This window comes from Geotrypetes seraphini, chromosome 5 (genome assembly GCF_902459505.1).
Source record: "Geotrypetes seraphini chromosome 5, aGeoSer1.1, whole genome shotgun sequence".
NCBI lineage: Eukaryota > Metazoa > Chordata > Amphibia > Gymnophiona > Dermophiidae > Geotrypetes > Geotrypetes seraphini.
In genome coordinates, this window is record NC_047088.1 from 81,663,140 (window position 1) to 81,680,858 (window position 17,719).

Here is a 17,719-nt window from a genome sequence, read left to right on the forward strand (position 1 = left end):
TAAGTGCAAAGTGTCTATATAACCAGCGCATTTCATTCAGAGGTCTGAAAGCAATTGATTCACATTCAGATGCATCTGCTATTTCTTGAAATTTGCATCGTTTAATAGAAGACCGACAGAACATCGTGTACACAGTTCTCATTACAGTTTCTACTTCTTTCATCAATTTTACTTTTTTCCATGAATCAGAAAGTCCCAAATCTTCCCGATGTACAACACAATGTTGCTGCACTAAATGTGGAATGTCTTTTCTCAGCTTTGCTGCAACACCATCTATTTTGCCGAACATAACAGAGGCACCATCAGAGGTGAACATAACCATTTTATTCAGTTCATGTTTCCTATAGAATTCCCTAATTGCTGTTACTATTGATGTGGCATCACATGCTTCCAACTGTAGCATCCCACCAAATGATGTCCTATACTCATTTGAATTGACTGGCCGATACTTAAAGTAGAGTATTAAATACTTGTTGACAGAAATGTCTGTGCTTTCATCAACAGTTAATGTATGATATGTTGCTAATTTAATGTCTGCCATACGATCATCTTGCACGATGCCATTGATAATTCCAAGAAATTCAAACGCATAGTTTTTGCTTCTTCAGCTATCAGGTACACTAACATACTTCGCCATGTGCTCATTGATATCTTGAACAGAGAGCATTGAGATATTCATCTTAATGGCCAGCACAACACTGTCGACAAGAACCTTAATTTCATCAGGACTGGAACGCTTACGTTCATTACTAATTTGCCTGTTTTCTTTTTTGGTTTGGCTTTCAAGCAACATGTTAATCAGTCCCCCTCATAAATTCGGATTTTTACTTCTGAGTTTCCTAATACTGTCGGTATGAGATTTACTTGATAGATGGTGTTTCAGAAAGTCCAGTTTCCAAACATCATCCCATATTTTTCCAGTAGAGAAATTTCCAGTTGCTTTGGCATCTTGACAATAACAACACACAACTCCATCGTCTTCGTCATAGGTAAATATTTCACACAGTCGAACACGCATTGTATTTCGAGATTCCGGTGTCTCCGTTTCAACAATTTCTTCAAGCCATTCATACCTAAAAGCTGTTGCAGCTCTCTTGCGTTTTACACTTTTCACCATTCGCGGTTTAGACATTTTAAGAGTTATATCTGGTTGCAATTTAATAAACGAATACAGTAATACAACCGCAGTACCATGCTGCACACTTCGATTCCACGAAATGAACAATATGGCGGAACTTCAGGAAGTCAAAGAATCTGAAGTGTTTCATATCCTATGGGCCAAAGGCTATGGCCCTATGGGGCACGTGATGTGTCAAATTAAACTGCCAAAGATAACGGAATCACGTGAATGACTAAAAATTTATATTATAGCGCTTCAATAAATGTGATAAATGGGAAATCGGAACAGCTGGTCTTCTGCAACATTTCATTTTAGCAGTGAAAATCATTTTAGGCAAAAATTTATTTTTTTGTGCGCGCTATTTTAATTTGTGCGTGCGGGTTCGGCAAGTTGTGTGCGCGTGCACAAGTGCACAGCTTAGAGGGAACATTGGATGGAACTTCTATCTACGTGGGTGTAGTCTACAGACCTCTGACTCGATTGCAGCTAATTGATAAAGATCTGATTGTGGATATCCAAAAGTTTGGAAAGAAAGAGAAAGTGCTGCTGTTGGGAGATTTCAACCTGCCAGATGCGGACTGAAAAGTTCTGTCTGCGGAATCGGAAAGAAGTAAGGAAATTGTGGATGCCTTTCAAGAGGCTCTACTCAGACAAATGGTGACGGAACCCACGAGGGAAAAAGCGATATTGGATCTGGTCCTCACAAATGTTCAAGTAGGTGCTCACCTGGGAAGTAGCGATCATCAAACGGTTTGGTTTGATATAGCTAAAGTGGAGAGCGGCCTCACAATACTTAAATTCCTAGATTTCAAATGTATGGACTTTAATAAAATGGAAGAGTATCTGAAGAAAGAGCTGTTAGGATGGGAGGACATAAGAGAAGTGGAAAAACAGTGGTCTAAGCTGAAAGGAGCAATGAAAATAAAAGAACAAGAGGGCATTCGGAAAAGTTGAAAGGGGACAGATTCAAAACGATTGCTAGGAAGTTCTTCTTTACCCAACGTGTGATGGACACCTGAAATGTGCCCTACTCTGTAGGGCAGAGTACGGTGCTGGGGTTCAAGAAAGGATTGGACAATTTCCTGCTGGAAAAGGGGATAGAGGGGTATAGATAGAGGATTACTGCACAGGTCCTGGACCTGTTAGGCCGCCACGTGAGCAGACTGCTGGGCACGATGGACCTCAGGTCTGACCCAGCGGAGGCATTTCTTATGTTCTTATGTTAAATGGCTATGGTCTTTATGTGAAGAAAATAAATAAAACCAAGAGAAAAAGGAAACCAATATGGTTCTCCAAACTGGTGGCGGAGAAAATATTTACCCCAAATATAAACCCGGGATAAGAAGTAACCACGTGGGTGGTAAGTGAAATAGATACAAATATGAAAGCATCCACTCTATGCTTGAATCTAAACAAGTAGAACTTAATCTAGTTAGCAATGCTCAGAACCACACAAATGGTAGAAGATCACAATGGGGTGAGACTCCCGAAGGCAGTGTCTTCAATATTCAATCATTGCACTTCAAACTTTTTATATTGGTGAACACTCCAATTACTAAAAATATTGAATGATATGAAAAACTACTGTGTTCTCATCTTAAAGGTCTGATTGTTCAAAGTTCTGATGCGTTTCGCCAGACCAGGCTTCCTCAGAGAACCCACACATAATATCTTCCAAATTTATGTGATCTAATGTTCTTACCTACTTGTTTAGGTAAAAGAGTTAATGTTCCTTAAATATTAAAAAGCCCAGGAAGAGGAGTACAGAAAGGATTACCGGGTGAAACTGAAAAAAGCCAAGAGAGAGATACATCTGGCTAAAGCACAGGCGGAAGAGCAAATGGCTAAAAATGTAAAAAAAGGAGACAAAAATTTTTTCAGATATATTACTGAAAGGAGGAAGATGAAAAATGGAACTGCAAAACTAAAAGATGCTGGGAACTGATATGTGGAGAGTGATGAGGAAAAAGCAAATGTGCTAAACAAATACTTCTGCTCTGTGTTCACGGAAGAAAATCCTTGAGAAGGACCGAGATTGTCTGGCAAAGTAACACATCAAAATGGAGTAGATTCTGTGCTATTCACAGAGGAAAGTGTTTATGAACAACTTAAGAAACTGAAGGTGGACAGAGCGATAGGACCGGATGGGATCCATCCCAGATACTGAGGGAGCTCAGAGAGGTTCTGGCAGGTCCTACTAAAGACTTATTCAACAAATCTCTGGAGACGGGAGTGGTTCCTGGGGATTGGAGGAGAACAGATGTGGTCCCTATTCACAAAAGTGGCCACAGAGATGAAGCAGGAAACTACAGGCTGGTAAGCCTCACTTTGGTTATTGGAAAAATAATGGAAGTATTGCTGAACTTCCTAGAATATAATGGGTTACAGAATCAGAGGCAACATGGGTTTACTAAAGGTAAATCATGCCAAATGAACCTGATTGAATTTTTTGATTGGGTGACCAGAGAACTGGATCAAGGACATATTTTAGATGTAATTTACTTAGATTTCAGCAAAGCCTTTGACACGGTTCTTCATAGCTCCTGAACAAACTTGAAGGGCTGAAATTAGGACCCAAAGTGGTGAACTGGATTAGAAACTGGTTGTAAGCCAGACGCCAGAGGGTGGTGGTTAATGGAAGTCGCTCGGAGGAAGGAAAGGTGAGTAGTGGAGTCCCTCAGGGTTCGGTGCTGGGGCTGATCCTGTTCAATATGTTTGTGAGTGACATTGCTGAAGGGTTAGAAAGAAAGGTTTGCCTTTTTGTGGATGATACCAAGATTTGTAACAGAGTAGACACCGAGGAGGGAGTGGAAAACATGAAAAAGGACCTACAAAAGTTAGAGGAATGGTCTAATATCTGGCAACTAAAATTCAATGCAAAAAAATATAGTAATGCATTTGGAGATTAATAATCGGAAGGAACCGTATATGCTGGTAGGTGAGAGGCACGGATGTGGAGAGGGACCTTGGGGTGATAGTGTCCGAAGATCTAAAGGTGAAAAAACAGTGTGGTAAGGCGGTGGCTGCTGCCAGAAGGATGCGTAACCAGTAGAAGAAAGAAGGTTTTGATGTCCCTGTATAGGTTGTTGGTGAGGCCCCACTTGGAGTATTGTGTTCAGTTTTGGAGACTGTATCTGGCGAAGGACATAAGAAGACAAGAAGTGGTCCAGAGGAGGGCGACGAAAATGATAGGAAGTTTTCGTCAAAAGAAGTATGAGGAGAGACTGGAAGCCCTGAATATGTATACCCTAGAGGAAAGGAGGGACAGGGGAGATATGATTCAGACGTTCAAATACTTGACGTTCAAATACTTGATGTTCAAATATTAATGTAGAACCAAATCTTTTCCAGAGAAACGAAAATGATAAAACCAGATGACATAATTTGAGATTGAGGGGTGGTAGACTCAAGAGCAATGTAAGGAAATTCTTCTTTACGGAGAGGGTGGTGGATTGCTGGAATGCGCTCCCGAGAGAGGTGGTGGAGGGGAAAATAGTGACGGAGATCAAAAAATCGTGGGTTGAACACAGAGGATCTAGAATCAGAAAATAATAGTAAATATTGAAGAACTAAGGCCAGTACTGGACAGACTTGCATGGTCTGTGTCTGTATATGGCCGTTTGGTTGAGGATGGGCTGTGGAGGGCATCAATGGCTGGGATGGTGTAGATGGACTGGAGTGAGCTTTGACATAGACTTCAGTAGTTGGAACCAAAGCACAGTACTGGGCAGAGCTTTGAATTCTTGCCCAGAAATAGCTAAGAAGAAGAAAAAAAAAGTTTTAGATATAAGAATCAGGTTGGGCAGACTGGATGGACCATTCGGGTCTTTATCTACCGTCATCTACTATATTACTATGTATCATTAAACTCAGTGAAGATTTTTTAACATGACCACACAATGATTTTCATGCATTCAAACATTGCATTGTAAATTACCTTTATTTGATTAAAAAGAAAATGCCAGCTTACTGTTAATGATATCCCAGTGAAGTACACTCTCACCCTCCGTATTCGCGGTTGTTAGGAGCAGAGCCGGCTCACGAATATTGAAAATTTGCGAATAACTTTTGGGTCGACTCTGACCCATCCCTGCCTCCCCCCTGCATCCCGGACCTTGCCTGGTGGTCTAGCGGTGACACAGGGTAGGAGTAATCTTCCTACATTCCTGCCCCATGCAGAGCTGTCATCGAAAATGGCTGCTGTGAGTTCCCATTGTAGTCTCGTGAGACCACGGAAACTCACAAAAGCCATATTTGATGACGGCTCTACACGGGGCAGGAATGTACGAAGATCGCTCCCGCCCCACGTCATCGCTAGACCACCAGATAAGATTGATTCACTAGGGGGGTCCCGGGCAAAAAAACACGCATAGTCAAAACCTTGGGTACTGAAACCGCAAATAAGGAGGGAGGAGTGTATACTTTTGACTAGGGCACAATGCTGGAGGCCTATCACAAGTTCCACCCACACATGCAATCCCATAGATCAATGAAGGTCTGCAGATAATCTGGGACAGCCTGCAACAGAGACAAGGTTGTTAGCAACTTTCTAAAGTGACAGAAAGCCTGCTTTACAGGTGGAAGTACACAAATTGAAAATTAACTATGACTGGAAAATTCTGACACGATAATTATATCTTTTGAATTACATTATTTACTATGATTTAGCAGGAATATTGTTAAAACATAAAAACTGCTACTAGTAATGCTAAAATTTAGATAAAATCAACATAGCATATGACAGTTGTTTCAAAAGTAATATGAAAATATGTTGACAAAGTACATAAAATCATCTCTTCAAAGTAGTACTTCTCTTCAAAATAATACAAGCTGAAATAACCAATGCTTTTGTACCAGACAAGAGTGGCTCTGAGGAAGAATTCTTGCTTCTCAACCAAAAGACAAGGGATCAGAACCACCCTTTGCACAATGGGGAAGGTGGGAAAACAAGGTACTAGTAAGCTTTTTTTTTTTTTTTTTTCTCACCCCCACCCCTCCCCCTCCCTGTGGTAATTTCTATGGCATCTTCATTTCCACGATTCGTTCTTGCGCATTTGCACCTCATCTGCTGATATACAACTACAGTTATATCGGCTGGCCTAACTGCAGGCATGTAAATGTAAGGTGCACCGATACCTGGTTGAGTCATTATTCTATTTCGGAATCCAAGCGCCCAGATGCCATTGTAGTATAGAGTGTCGCTTTGTGGCATCAGGGCACCTATACGGAAGCGCACAGTTAAAGAATCGCCCCCTGAGTACCTATCACAGTATGGATTTTTAGGTTTGTGTAAAAGGAAGGACCAGTGTCTCGTTTTTTGTTTTATACCCAATCAGGTATACTCTTTTTTAAGGTAACCCTTAGGTATTTCCCTGACACTGCAGAGCTGCACAGTCCTTCTCGTTGAGGCTTCACACAGAGACAACATACCATATTTTACCCGACTCTGATCCTGAAAAAAGAACATAAGGTAAATCTCTCGTCCCTGGGTGGGCTTGAACCACCAACCTTTCAGTTAACAGCCGAACGCGCTCACCAATTGCGCCACAGAGACAGCACAGCGAGTACTTTGAACGTGTGATCTATAGCCATCCAATATATAAGAGCTTAATCTGTCCAACCTTCTCATTTCCTATCTTCTTCTCAGTGGAAATGTTGGAGGATGTGTAGCACTAGTGCACTTTCTTTACATAGAGGTGAGAGTTCCAAGCGCATCACCTACGTTGGCCGGTTAGCTCAGCTGGTTAGAGTGTGGTGCTAATAACGCCAAGGTCATGGGTTCAATCCCCATACTGGCCACTTTTACTCCTTGAAAACTTTCCCAGGTGCTTCTTTGTGGGCAAGTGTGGTTGCCTGGAGGCCTCAGGAAAGCTTCCCTTGCAAGCGCATGAAACAGAAATGCCTCACACAGGTGACATAGGACCAGTTCAATTATCCTTGGTTTACTGATTTCTAGCTGCTGGTGGGAAAACTAGGTACTAGTAAGCTTTTTATTTTTCTTCTTCTTCTCACACCCACCACTACCCCTCCCTGTGGTAATTTCTATGGCATCTTCATTTCCACGATTCGTTCTTGCGCATTTGCACCTCATCTGCTGATATACAACTACAGTTATATCGGCTGGCCTAACTGCAGGCATGTAAATGTAAGGTACACCGATACCTGGTTGAGTCATTATTCTATTTCGGAATCCAAGCGCCCAGATGCCATTGTAGTATAGAGTGTCGCATTGTGGCATCAGGGCACCTATACGGAAGCGCACAGTTAAAGAATCGCCCCCTGAGTACCTATCACAGTATGAATTTTTAGGTTTGTGTAAAAAGAAGGACCAGTGTCTCGTTTTTTATTTTATACCCAACCAGGTATACTCTTTCTTAAGGTAACCCTTAGATATTTCTCGGACACTGCAGAGCTGCACAGCCCTTCTCGTTGAGGCTTCACACGGAGGCAACATACCATATTTTTCCCGACTCTGTTCCTGAAAAAAGAACATAAGGTAAATCTCTCGTCCCTGGGTGGGCTTGAACCACCAACCTTTCAGTTAACAGCCGAACACGCTAACCTATTGCGCCACAGAGACAGCACAGCAAGTACTTTGAACGTGTGATCTATAGCCATCCAATATATAAGAGCTTAATCTGTCCAACCTTCTCATTTCCTATCTTCTTCTCAGTGGAAATGTCGGAGGATGTGTAGCACTAGTGCACTTTCTTTACATAGAGGTGAGAGTTCCAAGCGCATCACCTACGTTGGCCGGTTAGCTCAGCTGGTTAGAGTGTGGTGCTAATAACGCCAAGGTCATGGGTTCAATCCCCATACTGGCCACTTTTACTCCTTGAAAACTTTCCCAGGTGCTTCTTTGTGGGCAAGTGTGGTTGCCTGGAGGCCTCAGCAAAGCTTCCCTTGCAAGCGCATGAAACAGAAATGCCTTACACAGGTGATATAGAACCAGTTCAATTATCCTCGGTTTACTGATTTCTAGCAGCTGGTGGGAAAACTAGGTACTAGTAAGCTTTTTATTTTTCTTCTTCTCACACCCACCCCTACCCCTCACTGTGGTAATTTCTATGGCATCTTCATTTCCACGATTCGTTCTTGCGCATTTGCACCTCATCTGCTGATATACAACTACAGTTATATCGGCTGGCCTAACTGCAGGCATGTAAATGTAAGGTGCACCGATACATGGTTGAGTCATTATTCTATTTCGGAATCCAAGCGCCCAGATGCCATTGTAGTATAGAGTGTCGCATTGTGGCATCAGGGCACCTATACGGAAGCGCACAGTTAAAGAATCGCCCCCTGAGTACCTATCACAGTATGAATTTTTAGGTTTGTGTAAAAAGAAGGACCAGTGTCTCGTTTTTTATTTTATACCCAACCAGGTATACTCTTTCTTAAGGTAACTCCAACATCCAATCCCTCTATAATAACCTTGTCCAGACAAAAACAACCCAAATAATCACCAACAAAGCACCTGCTCCCTGGTACACTAATGACCTCCGTTCCATAAAACGATCACTAAGAAAAGCAGAAAAGATCTGGGTCAAACATCCGTGCACAGAAACCAAAACCCACTGGAACAACATATCCATCACCTACAAAACAGCCATCGTAGAAGCAAAAAAGACCTACTACTCTCGCCTCCTACAACAAGCCCCATCTAGATCTAAACAACTGTTCACCCTCACTAACCAACTCTTCACTAACACCCAAAGAAAAAGTCACAGCAACCGAACAGAACTCGATAGCGAAACCCTCTCGAACTTCTTCCAAGCCAAAATACAAACCATCCGAGATAATCTTGACGCCAACACCAAACCCACTCCTACTCAGCCCCAGCCGATTCAAAATACCCCCTCTTCCGCCGCTCTCTCCCAATTTCATATGGCCACTCATACGGAGGTTCTTGAAACCCTAAGAGAACTCAAACCCTCAAACACCACCCTCGACCCCTGCCCGTCTACCCTCCTACTGTCCACAGAAGACGCCATGGCAGAATCCATCCTCCCCATCATTAACACCTCTCTAACCACGGGGACTGTTCCCCTCAGCTGGAAGTCAGCTATTATCAAACCCACCCTTAAAAAACCCACCCTTGATCCAAACGAACCTGGCAACTATCGCCCAGTCTCCAACCTCCCATTTGTCTCTAAACTCCTTGAACGAATCGTGCTCCACCGACTACACCCTTTCATTGAAGAACAAGCTGCTCTATCCCCAGCCCAGTCCGGCTTCCGAAAAGGCCACAGCACAGAATCAGTACTCCTTGATATCATGGATGACAGCTGGTCAATTCTCGACAAAGGCAGTGATGCCTTACTAGTACTACTTGACCTCAGTGCTGCCTTTGACACAGTCGACCACCACCTCCTCACATCTAGACTCTACGACCTCGGAATCAAAGACACAGCCCTCCAATGGATCACCTCCTTCCTCCATCAAAGAACCCAGACTGTCCTTCTAGGGACACATAAATCTAGCCCCAAGCCTATCAAATATGGTGTTCCTCAAGGAGCCCTTCTATCCCCCCTCCTGTTCAACCTCTACATCAGGCCCGTCATCGATATAGCGCAGAAATATAACATTAAAATCCACTCTTACGCAGATGACATCCAGCTGCTCCTCCCTCTAGGCGAGAACCGGCAATCCCAAATTGCTAACCTCCAACACTGCCTCACTGACATGAAAACTTGGATGTCGAACAACAAACTTCAACTTAACGCCTCTAAAACCGAACTCTTATGGATCAGAAAAAAAAACACCAAATACCCACGTCCTACACTAGCATGGGACTCCACTCTACTAACAGCAACAGATCAGGTTCGCAGCCTAGGAGTAACCCTAGACGGACACCTATCCCTATCTGCCCACATATCCCAAGTAATCTCCACCTCCTTCTACTACCTTCGCCAGCTGAAAAGGATCAAACCCTACATCTCCAAACCTGACCTCACCCAACTCCTCTACGCATATGTCCTCTCCAGAATGGATTATTGTAACTCCCTATTTAATGGACTAACCAAAAATAATCTCAAACGCCTCCAACGGGTCCAAAATGCAGCCATCCGCCTCCTACACAACCTTAACTACCACGATCCCATCTCCCCAGCACTCCGTGCTGAACACTGGCTCCCAATTAGCCAGCGATGTGCTTTCAAGGCCCTGGCAATCGCCCACAAGAGAATTCATTCCATCACCCCCTCCTACATAAAATCCAAGCTTCCCATCTACACCCCCACTCGCACCCTCCGTTCAAAATCGGAGATACGTCTATGCACCACCCCCCGGAAGGTCCCTCCTCACAGAAACAGCCCGCAAACGATCCTACAGTCACTTCATTCCACACCTCTGGAACCAACTCCCTCCCCAACTCAGACAACAGAACTCATTATTAACATTCCGCAAATTGGTAAAGACCCTCCTGTTCAACTAAAGATCACCTCTATCTCTCCCCCCCCTTAAGCACCCCCTCTCCTCTCTCCTACCTTCCCCCTAAATTCCTGTACAGTCATCTCTTAGTCTATCCTCTGACAAACTGTACCTAATCTCACTTAACTGTACTTAAACTACACAACTACCTAATCTCACATAACTGTACTTAACTAACTACTTATACTTGAACTCTACTCTTAAATTGCTGTATTGCCTGTACTTAAACTCTCATCACAGTCTTGTAAGTCCAATCATCCAAACCTGTTGCTCTTCTTATATGTCTAATTACCCTCAATTGTGTATGTTCACTTGTAGACCGTTCTGAGCTACTGGGAGGACGGGATAAAAATCTAAATAAATAAATAAAATAAATATTTCTCGGACACTGCAGAGCTGCACAGCCCTTCTCGTTGAGGCTTCACACGGAGGCAACATACCATATTTTTCCCGACTCTGTTCCTGAAAAAAGAACATAAGGTAAATCTCTCGTCCCTGGGTGGGCTTGAACCACCAACCTTTCAGTTAACAGCCGAACGCGCTAACCAATTGCGCCACAGAGACAGCACAGCAAGTACTTTGAACGTGTGATCTATAGCCATCCAATATATAAGAGCTTAATCTGTCCAACCTTCTCATTTCCTATCTTCTTCTCAGTGGAAATGTCGGAGGATGTGTAGCACTAGTGCACTTTCTTTACATAGAGGTGAGAGTTCCAAGCGCATCACCTACGTTGGCCGGTTAGCTCAGCTGGTTAGAGCGTGGTGCTAATAACGCCAAGGTCATGGGTTCAATCCCCATACTGGCCACTTTTACTCCTTGAAAACTTTCCCAGGTGCTTCTTTGTGGGCAAGTGTGGTTGCCTGGAGGCCTCAGGAAAGCTTCCCTTGCAAGCGCATGAAACAGAAATGCCTCACACAGGTGACATAGGACCAGTTCAATTATCCTTGGTTTACTGATTTCTAGCTGCTGGTGGGAAAACTAGGTACTAGTAAGCTTTTTATTTTTCTTCTTCTTCTCACACCCACCACTACCCCTCCCTGTGGTAATTTCTATGGCATCTTCATTTCCACGATTCGTTCTTGCGCATTTGCACCTCATCTGCTGATATACAACTACAGTTATATCGGCTGGCCTAACTGCAGGCATGTAAATGTAAGGTGCACCGATACCTGGTTGAGTCATTATTCTATTTCGGAATCCAAGCGCCCAGATGCCATTGTAGTATAGAGTGTCGCATTGTGGCATCAGGGCACCTATACGGAAGCGCACAGTTAAAGAATCGCCCCCTGAGTACCTATCACAGTATGAATTTTTAGGTTTGTGTAAAAAGAAGGACCAGTGTCTCGTTTTTTATTTTATACCCAACCAGGTATACTCTTTCTTAAGGTAACCCTTAGATATTTCTCGGACACTGCAGAGCTGCACAGCCCTTCTCGTTGAGGCTTCACACGGAGGCAACATACCATATTTTTCCCGACTCTGTTCCTGAAAAAAGAACATAAGGTAAATCTCTCGTCCCTGGGTGGGCTTGAACCACCAACCTTTCAGTTAACAGCCGAACGCGCTAACCAATTGCGCCACAGAGACAGCACAGCAAGTACTTTGAACGTGTGATCTATAGCCATCCAATATATAAGAGCTTAATCTGTCCAACCTTCTCATTTCCTATCTTCTTCTCAGTGGAAATGTCGGAGGATGTGTAGCACTAGTGCACTTTCTTTACATAGAGGTGAGAGTTCCAAGCGCATCACCTACGTTGGCCGGTTAGCTCAGCTGGTTAGAGCGTGGTGCTAATAACGCCAAGGTCATGGGTTCAATCCCCATACTGGCCACTTTTACTCCTTGAAAACTTTCCCAGGTGCTTCTTTGTGGGCAAGTGTGGTTGCCTGGAGGCCTCAGCAAAGCTTCCCTTGCAAGCGCATGAAACAGAAATGCCTTACACAGGTGATATAGAACCAGTTCAATTATCCTCGGTTTACTGATTTCTAGCAGCTGGTGGGAAAACTAGGTACTAGTAAGCTTTTTATTTTTCTTCTTCTTCTCACACCCACCCCTACCCCTCCCTGTGGTAATTTCTATGGCATCTTCATTTCCACGATTTGTTCTTGCGCATTTGCACCTCATCTGTTGATATACAACTACAGTTATATCGGCTGGCCTAACTGCAGGCATGTAAATGTAAGGTGCACCGATACCTGGTTGAGTCATTATTCTATTTCGGAATCCAAGCGCCCAGATGCCATTGTAGTATAGAGTGTCGCTTTGTGGCATCAGGGCACCTATACGGAAGCGCACAGTTAAAGAATCGCCCCCTGAGTACCTATCACAGTATGAATTTTTAGATTTGTGTAAAAAGAAGGACCAGTGTCTCGTTTTTTGTTTTATACCCAACCAGGTATACTCTTTCTTAAGGTAACCCTTAGATATTTCTCGGACACTGCAGAGCTGCACAGCCCTTCTCGTTGAGGCTTCACACGGAGGCAACATACCATATTTTTCCCGACTCTGTTCCTGAAAAAAGAACATAAGGTAAATCTCTCGTCCCTGGGTGGGCTTGAACCACCAACCTTTCAGTTAACAGCCGAACGCGCTAACCTATTGCGCCACAGAGACAGCACAGCAAGTACTTTGAACGTGTGATCTATAGCCATCCAATATATAAGAGCTTAATCTGTCCAACCTTCTCATTTCCTATCTTCTTCTCAGTGGAAATGTCGGAGGATGTGTAGCACTAGTGCACTTTCTTTACATAGAGGTGAGAGTTCCAAGCGCATCACCTACGTTGGCCGGTTAGCTCAGCTGGTTAGAGTGTGGTGCTAATAACGCCAAGGTCATGGGTTCAATCCCCATACTGGCCACTTTTACTCCTTGAAAACTTTCCCAGGTGCTTCTTTGTGGGCAAGTGTGGTTGCCTGGAGGCCTCAGCAAAGCTTCCCTTGCAAGCGCATGAAACAGAAATGCCTCACACAGGTGACATAGGACCAGTTCAATTATCCTTGGTTTACTGATTTCTAGCTGCTGGTGGGAAAACTAGGTACTAGTAAGCTTTTTATTTTTCTTCTTCTTCTCACATCCCACCACTACCCCTCCCTGTGGTAATTTCTATGGCATCTTCATTTCCACGATTCGTTCTTGCGCATTTGCACCTCATCTGCTGATATACAACTACAGTTATATCGGCTGGCCTAACTGCAGGCATGTAAATGTAAGGTGCACCGATACCTGGTTGAGTCATTATTCTATTTCGGAATCCAAGCGCCCAGATGCCATTGTAGTATAGAGTGTCGCATTGTGGCATCAGGGCACCTATACGGAAGCGCACAGTTAAAGAATCGCCCCCTGAGTGTCTATTACAGTATGGATTTTTAGGTTTGTGTAAAAGGAAGGACCAGTGTCTCGTTTTTTGTTTTATACCCAACCAGGTATACTCTTTCTTAAGGTAACCCTTAGATATTTCTCGGACACTGCAGAGCTGCACAGCCCTTCTCGTTAGGCTTCACACGGAAGGCAACATACCATATTTTACCCGACTCTGTTCCTGAAAAAAGAACATAAGGTAAATCTCTCATCCCAGGGTGGGCTTGAACCACCAACCTTTCAGTTAACAGCCGAACGCGCTAACCTATTGCGCCACAGAGACAGCACAGCAAGTACTTTGAACGTGTGATCTATAGCCATCCAATATATAAGAGCTTAATCTGTCCAACCTTCTCATTTCCTATCTTCTTCTCAGTGGAAATGTCGGAGGATGTGTAGCACTAGTGCACTTTCTTTACATAGAGGTGAGAGTTCCAAGCGCATCACCTACGTTGGCCGGTTAGCTCAGCTGGTTAGAGCGTGGTGCTAATAACGCCAAGGTCATGGGTTCAATCCCCATACTGGCCACTTTTACTCCTTGAAAACTTTCCCAGGTGCTTCTTTGTGGGCAAGTGTGGTTGCCTGGAGGCCTCAGCAAAGCTTCCCTTGCAAGCGCATGAAACAGAAATGCCTCACACAGGTGATATAGAACCAGTTCAATTATCCTCGGTTTACTGATTTCTAGCAGCTGGTGGGAAAACTAGGTACTAGTAAGCTTTTTATTTTTCTTCTTCTCACACCCACCCCTACCCCTCACTGTGGTAATTTCTATGGCATCTTCATTTCCACGATTCGTTCTTGCGCATTTGCACCTCATCTGCTGATATACAACTACAGTTATATCGGCTGGCCTAACTGCAGGCATGTAAATGTAAGGTGCACCGATACCTGGTTGAGTCATTATTCTATTTCGGAATCCAAGCGCCCAGATGCCATTGTAGTATAGAGTGTCGCATTGTGGCATCAGGGCACCTATACGGAAGCGCACAGTTAAAGAATCGCCCCCTGAGTACCTATCACAGTATGAATTTTTAGGTTTGTGTAAAAAGAAGGACCAGTGTCTCGTTTTTTATTTTATACCCAACCAGGTATACTCTATCTTAAGGTAACCCTTAGGTATTTCCCGGACACTGCAGAGCTGCACAGCCCTTATCGTTGAGGCTTCACACGGAGACAACATACCATATTTTTCCCGACTCTGTTTATGAAAAAAGAACATAAGGTAAATCTCTCGTCCCTGGGTGGGCTTGAACCACCAACCTTTCAGTTAACAGCCGAACGCGCTAACCTATTGCGCCACAGAGACAGCACAGCAAGTACTTTGAACGTGTGATCTATAGCCATCCAATATATAAGAGCTTAATCTGTCCAACCTTCTCATTTCCTATCTTCTTCTCAGTGGAAATGTCGGAGGATGTGTAGCACTAGTGCACTTTCTTTACATAGAGGTGAGAGTTCCAAGCACATCACCTACGTTGGCCGGTTAGCTCAGCTGGTTAGAGTGTGGTGCTAATAATGCCAAGGTCATGGGTTCAATCTCCCATTACTGGCCACTTTTACTCCTTGAAAACTTTCCCAGGTGCTTCTTTGTGGGCAAGTGTGGTTGCCTGGAGGCCTCAGGAAAGCTTCCCTTGCAAGCGCATGAAACAGAAATGCCTCACACAGGTGACATAGGAACAGTTCAATTATCCTTGGTTTACTGATTTCTAGCTGCTGGTGGGAAAACTAGGTACTAGTAAGCTTTTTATTTTTCTTCTTCTTCTCACACCCACCACTACCCCTCCCTGTGGTAATTTCTATGGCATCTTCATTTCCACAATTTGTTCTTGCGCATTTGCACCTCATCTGCTGATATACAACTACAGTTATATCGGCTGGCCTAACTGCAGGCATGTAAATGTAAGGTGCACCGATACCTGGTTGAGTCATTATTCTATTTCGGAATCCAAGCGCCCAGATGCCATTGTAGTATAGAGTGTCGCATTTGTGGCATCAGGGCACCTATACGGAAGCGCACAGTTAAATCTCTCATCCATGGGAGGGCTTGAACCACCAACCTTTCAGTTAACAGCCAAACGCGCTAACCTATTGCGCCACAGAGACAGCACAGCAGGTACTTTGAACGTGTGATCTATAGCCATCCAATATATAAGAGCTTAATCTGTCCAACCTTCTCATTTCCTATCTTCTTCTCAGTGGAAATGTCGGAGGATGTGTAGCACTAGTGCACTTTCTTTACATAGAGGTGAGAGTTCCAAGCGCATCACCTACTGTTGGCCGGTTAGCTCAGCTGGTTAGAGCTGTGGTGCTAATAACGCCAAGGTCATGGGTTCAATCCCCATACTGGCCACTTTTACTCCTTGAAAACTTTCCCAGGTGCTTCTTTGTGGGCAAGTGTGGTTGCCTGGAGGCCTCAGCAAAGCTTCCCTTGCAAGCGCATGAAACAGAAATGCCTCACACAGGTGACATAGGACCAGTTCAATTATCCTTGGTTTACTGATTTCTAGCTGCTGGTGGGAAAACTAGGTACTAGTAAGCTTTTTATTTTTCTTCTTCTCACACCCACCCCTACCCCTCACTGTGGTAATTTCTATGGCATCTTCATTTCCACGATTCGTTCTTGCGCATTTGCACCTCATCTGCTGATATACAACTACAGTTATATCGGCTGGCCTAACTGCAGGCATGTAAATGTAAGGTGCACCGATACCTGGTTGAGTCATTATTCTATTTCGGAATCCAAGCGCCCAGATGCCATTGTAGTATAGAGTGTCGCATTGTGGCATCAGGGCACCTATACGGAAGCGCACAGTTAAAGAATCGCCCCCTGAGTACCTATCACAGTATGAATTTTTAGGTTTGTGTAAAAAGAAGGACCAGTGTCTCGTTTTTTATTTTATACCCAACCAGGTATACTCTTTCTTAAGGTAACCCTTAGATATTTCTCGGACACTGCAGAGCTGCACAGCCCTTCTCGTTGAGGCTTCACACGGAGGCAACATACCATATTTTTCCCGACTCTGTTCCTGAAAAAAGAACATAAGGTAAATCTCTCGTCCCTGGGTGGGCTTGAACCACCAACCTTTCAGTTAACAGCCGAATGCGCTAACCAATTGCGCCACAGAGACAGCACAGCAAGTACTTTGAACGTGTGATCTATAGCCATCCAATATATAAGAGCTTAATCTGTCCAACCTTCTCATTTCCTATCTTCTTCTCAGTGGAAATGTCGGAGGATGTGTAGCACTAGTGCACTTTCTTTACATAGAGGTGAGAGTTCCAAGTGCATCACCTATGTTGACTGGTTAGCTCAGCTGGTTAGAGTGTGGTGCTAATAATGCCAAGGTCATGGGTTCAATCTCCATACTGGCCACATTTACTCCTTGAAAACTTTCCCAGGTGCTTCTTAGTGGGCAAGTGTGGTTGCCTGGAGGCCTCAGGAAAGCTTCCCTTGCAAGCGCATGAAACAGAAATGCCTCACACAGGTGACATAGGACCAGTTCAATTATCCTTGGTTTACTGATTTCTAGCTGCTGGTGGGAAAACTAGGTACTAGTAAGCTTTTTATTTTTCTTCTTCTTCTCACACCCACCCCTACCCCTCCCTGTGGTAATTTCTATGGCATCTTCATTTCCACGATTTGTTCTTGCGCATTTGCACCTCATCTGCTGATATACAACTACAGTTATATCGGCTGGCCTAACTGCAGGCATGTAAATGTAAGGTGCACCGATACCTGGTTGAGTCATTATTCTATTTCGGAATCCAAGCGCCCAGATGCCATTGTAGTATAGAGTGTCGCATTGT

The 17,719-nt window shown here is 44.0% G+C and overlaps 17 non-coding genes across 17 annotated transcripts; 9 read left to right on the forward strand and 8 right to left on the reverse strand.

The window, feature by feature from the left end:
- Positions 1-6,600: 6,600 nt before the first annotated feature.
- On the reverse strand, positions 6,601-6,674 carry TRNAN-GUU. Its single transcript has one exon. It is a non-coding gene; the product is annotated as a tRNA-Asn (tRNA).
- A 171-nt stretch (positions 6,675-6,845) lies between these two features.
- On the forward strand, positions 6,846-6,919 carry TRNAI-AAU. The gene has a single exon. It is a non-coding gene; the product is annotated as a tRNA-Ile (tRNA).
- Positions 6,920-7,626: 707 nt separating this feature from the next.
- TRNAN-GUU lies at positions 7,627-7,700 on the reverse strand. The gene has a single exon. It is a non-coding gene; the product is annotated as a tRNA-Asn (tRNA).
- Positions 7,701-7,871: 171 nt separating this feature from the next.
- TRNAI-AAU lies at positions 7,872-7,945 on the forward strand. The gene has a single exon. It is a non-coding gene; the product is annotated as a tRNA-Ile (tRNA).
- A 3,097-nt stretch (positions 7,946-11,042) lies between these two features.
- Positions 11,043-11,116, reverse strand: TRNAN-GUU. The gene has a single exon. It is a non-coding gene; the product is annotated as a tRNA-Asn (tRNA).
- A 171-nt stretch (positions 11,117-11,287) lies between these two features.
- TRNAI-AAU lies at positions 11,288-11,361 on the forward strand. The gene has a single exon. It is a non-coding gene; the product is annotated as a tRNA-Ile (tRNA).
- A 707-nt stretch (positions 11,362-12,068) lies between these two features.
- On the reverse strand, positions 12,069-12,142 carry TRNAN-GUU. Its single transcript has one exon. It is a non-coding gene; the product is annotated as a tRNA-Asn (tRNA).
- Positions 12,143-12,313: 171 nt separating this feature from the next.
- Positions 12,314-12,387, forward strand: TRNAI-AAU. Its single transcript has one exon. It is a non-coding gene; the product is annotated as a tRNA-Ile (tRNA).
- Positions 12,388-13,094: 707 nt separating this feature from the next.
- TRNAN-GUU lies at positions 13,095-13,168 on the reverse strand. The gene has a single exon. It is a non-coding gene; the product is annotated as a tRNA-Asn (tRNA).
- Positions 13,169-13,339: 171 nt separating this feature from the next.
- Positions 13,340-13,413, forward strand: TRNAI-AAU. Its single transcript has one exon. It is a non-coding gene; the product is annotated as a tRNA-Ile (tRNA).
- A 708-nt stretch (positions 13,414-14,121) lies between these two features.
- TRNAN-GUU lies at positions 14,122-14,195 on the reverse strand. Its single transcript has one exon. It is a non-coding gene; the product is annotated as a tRNA-Asn (tRNA).
- Positions 14,196-14,366: 171 nt separating this feature from the next.
- On the forward strand, positions 14,367-14,440 carry TRNAI-AAU. Its single transcript has one exon. It is a non-coding gene; the product is annotated as a tRNA-Ile (tRNA).
- Positions 14,441-15,144: 704 nt separating this feature from the next.
- Positions 15,145-15,218, reverse strand: TRNAN-GUU. The gene has a single exon. It is a non-coding gene; the product is annotated as a tRNA-Asn (tRNA).
- A 171-nt stretch (positions 15,219-15,389) lies between these two features.
- TRNAI-AAU lies at positions 15,390-15,465 on the forward strand. The gene has a single exon. It is a non-coding gene; the product is annotated as a tRNA-Ile (tRNA).
- A 722-nt stretch (positions 15,466-16,187) lies between these two features.
- Positions 16,188-16,262, forward strand: TRNAI-AAU. The gene has a single exon. It is a non-coding gene; the product is annotated as a tRNA-Ile (tRNA).
- Positions 16,263-16,966: 704 nt separating this feature from the next.
- On the reverse strand, positions 16,967-17,040 carry TRNAN-GUU. Its single transcript has one exon. It is a non-coding gene; the product is annotated as a tRNA-Asn (tRNA).
- A 171-nt stretch (positions 17,041-17,211) lies between these two features.
- On the forward strand, positions 17,212-17,285 carry TRNAI-AAU. Its single transcript has one exon. It is a non-coding gene; the product is annotated as a tRNA-Ile (tRNA).
- The last annotated feature ends 434 nt before the right edge of the window (positions 17,286-17,719 follow it).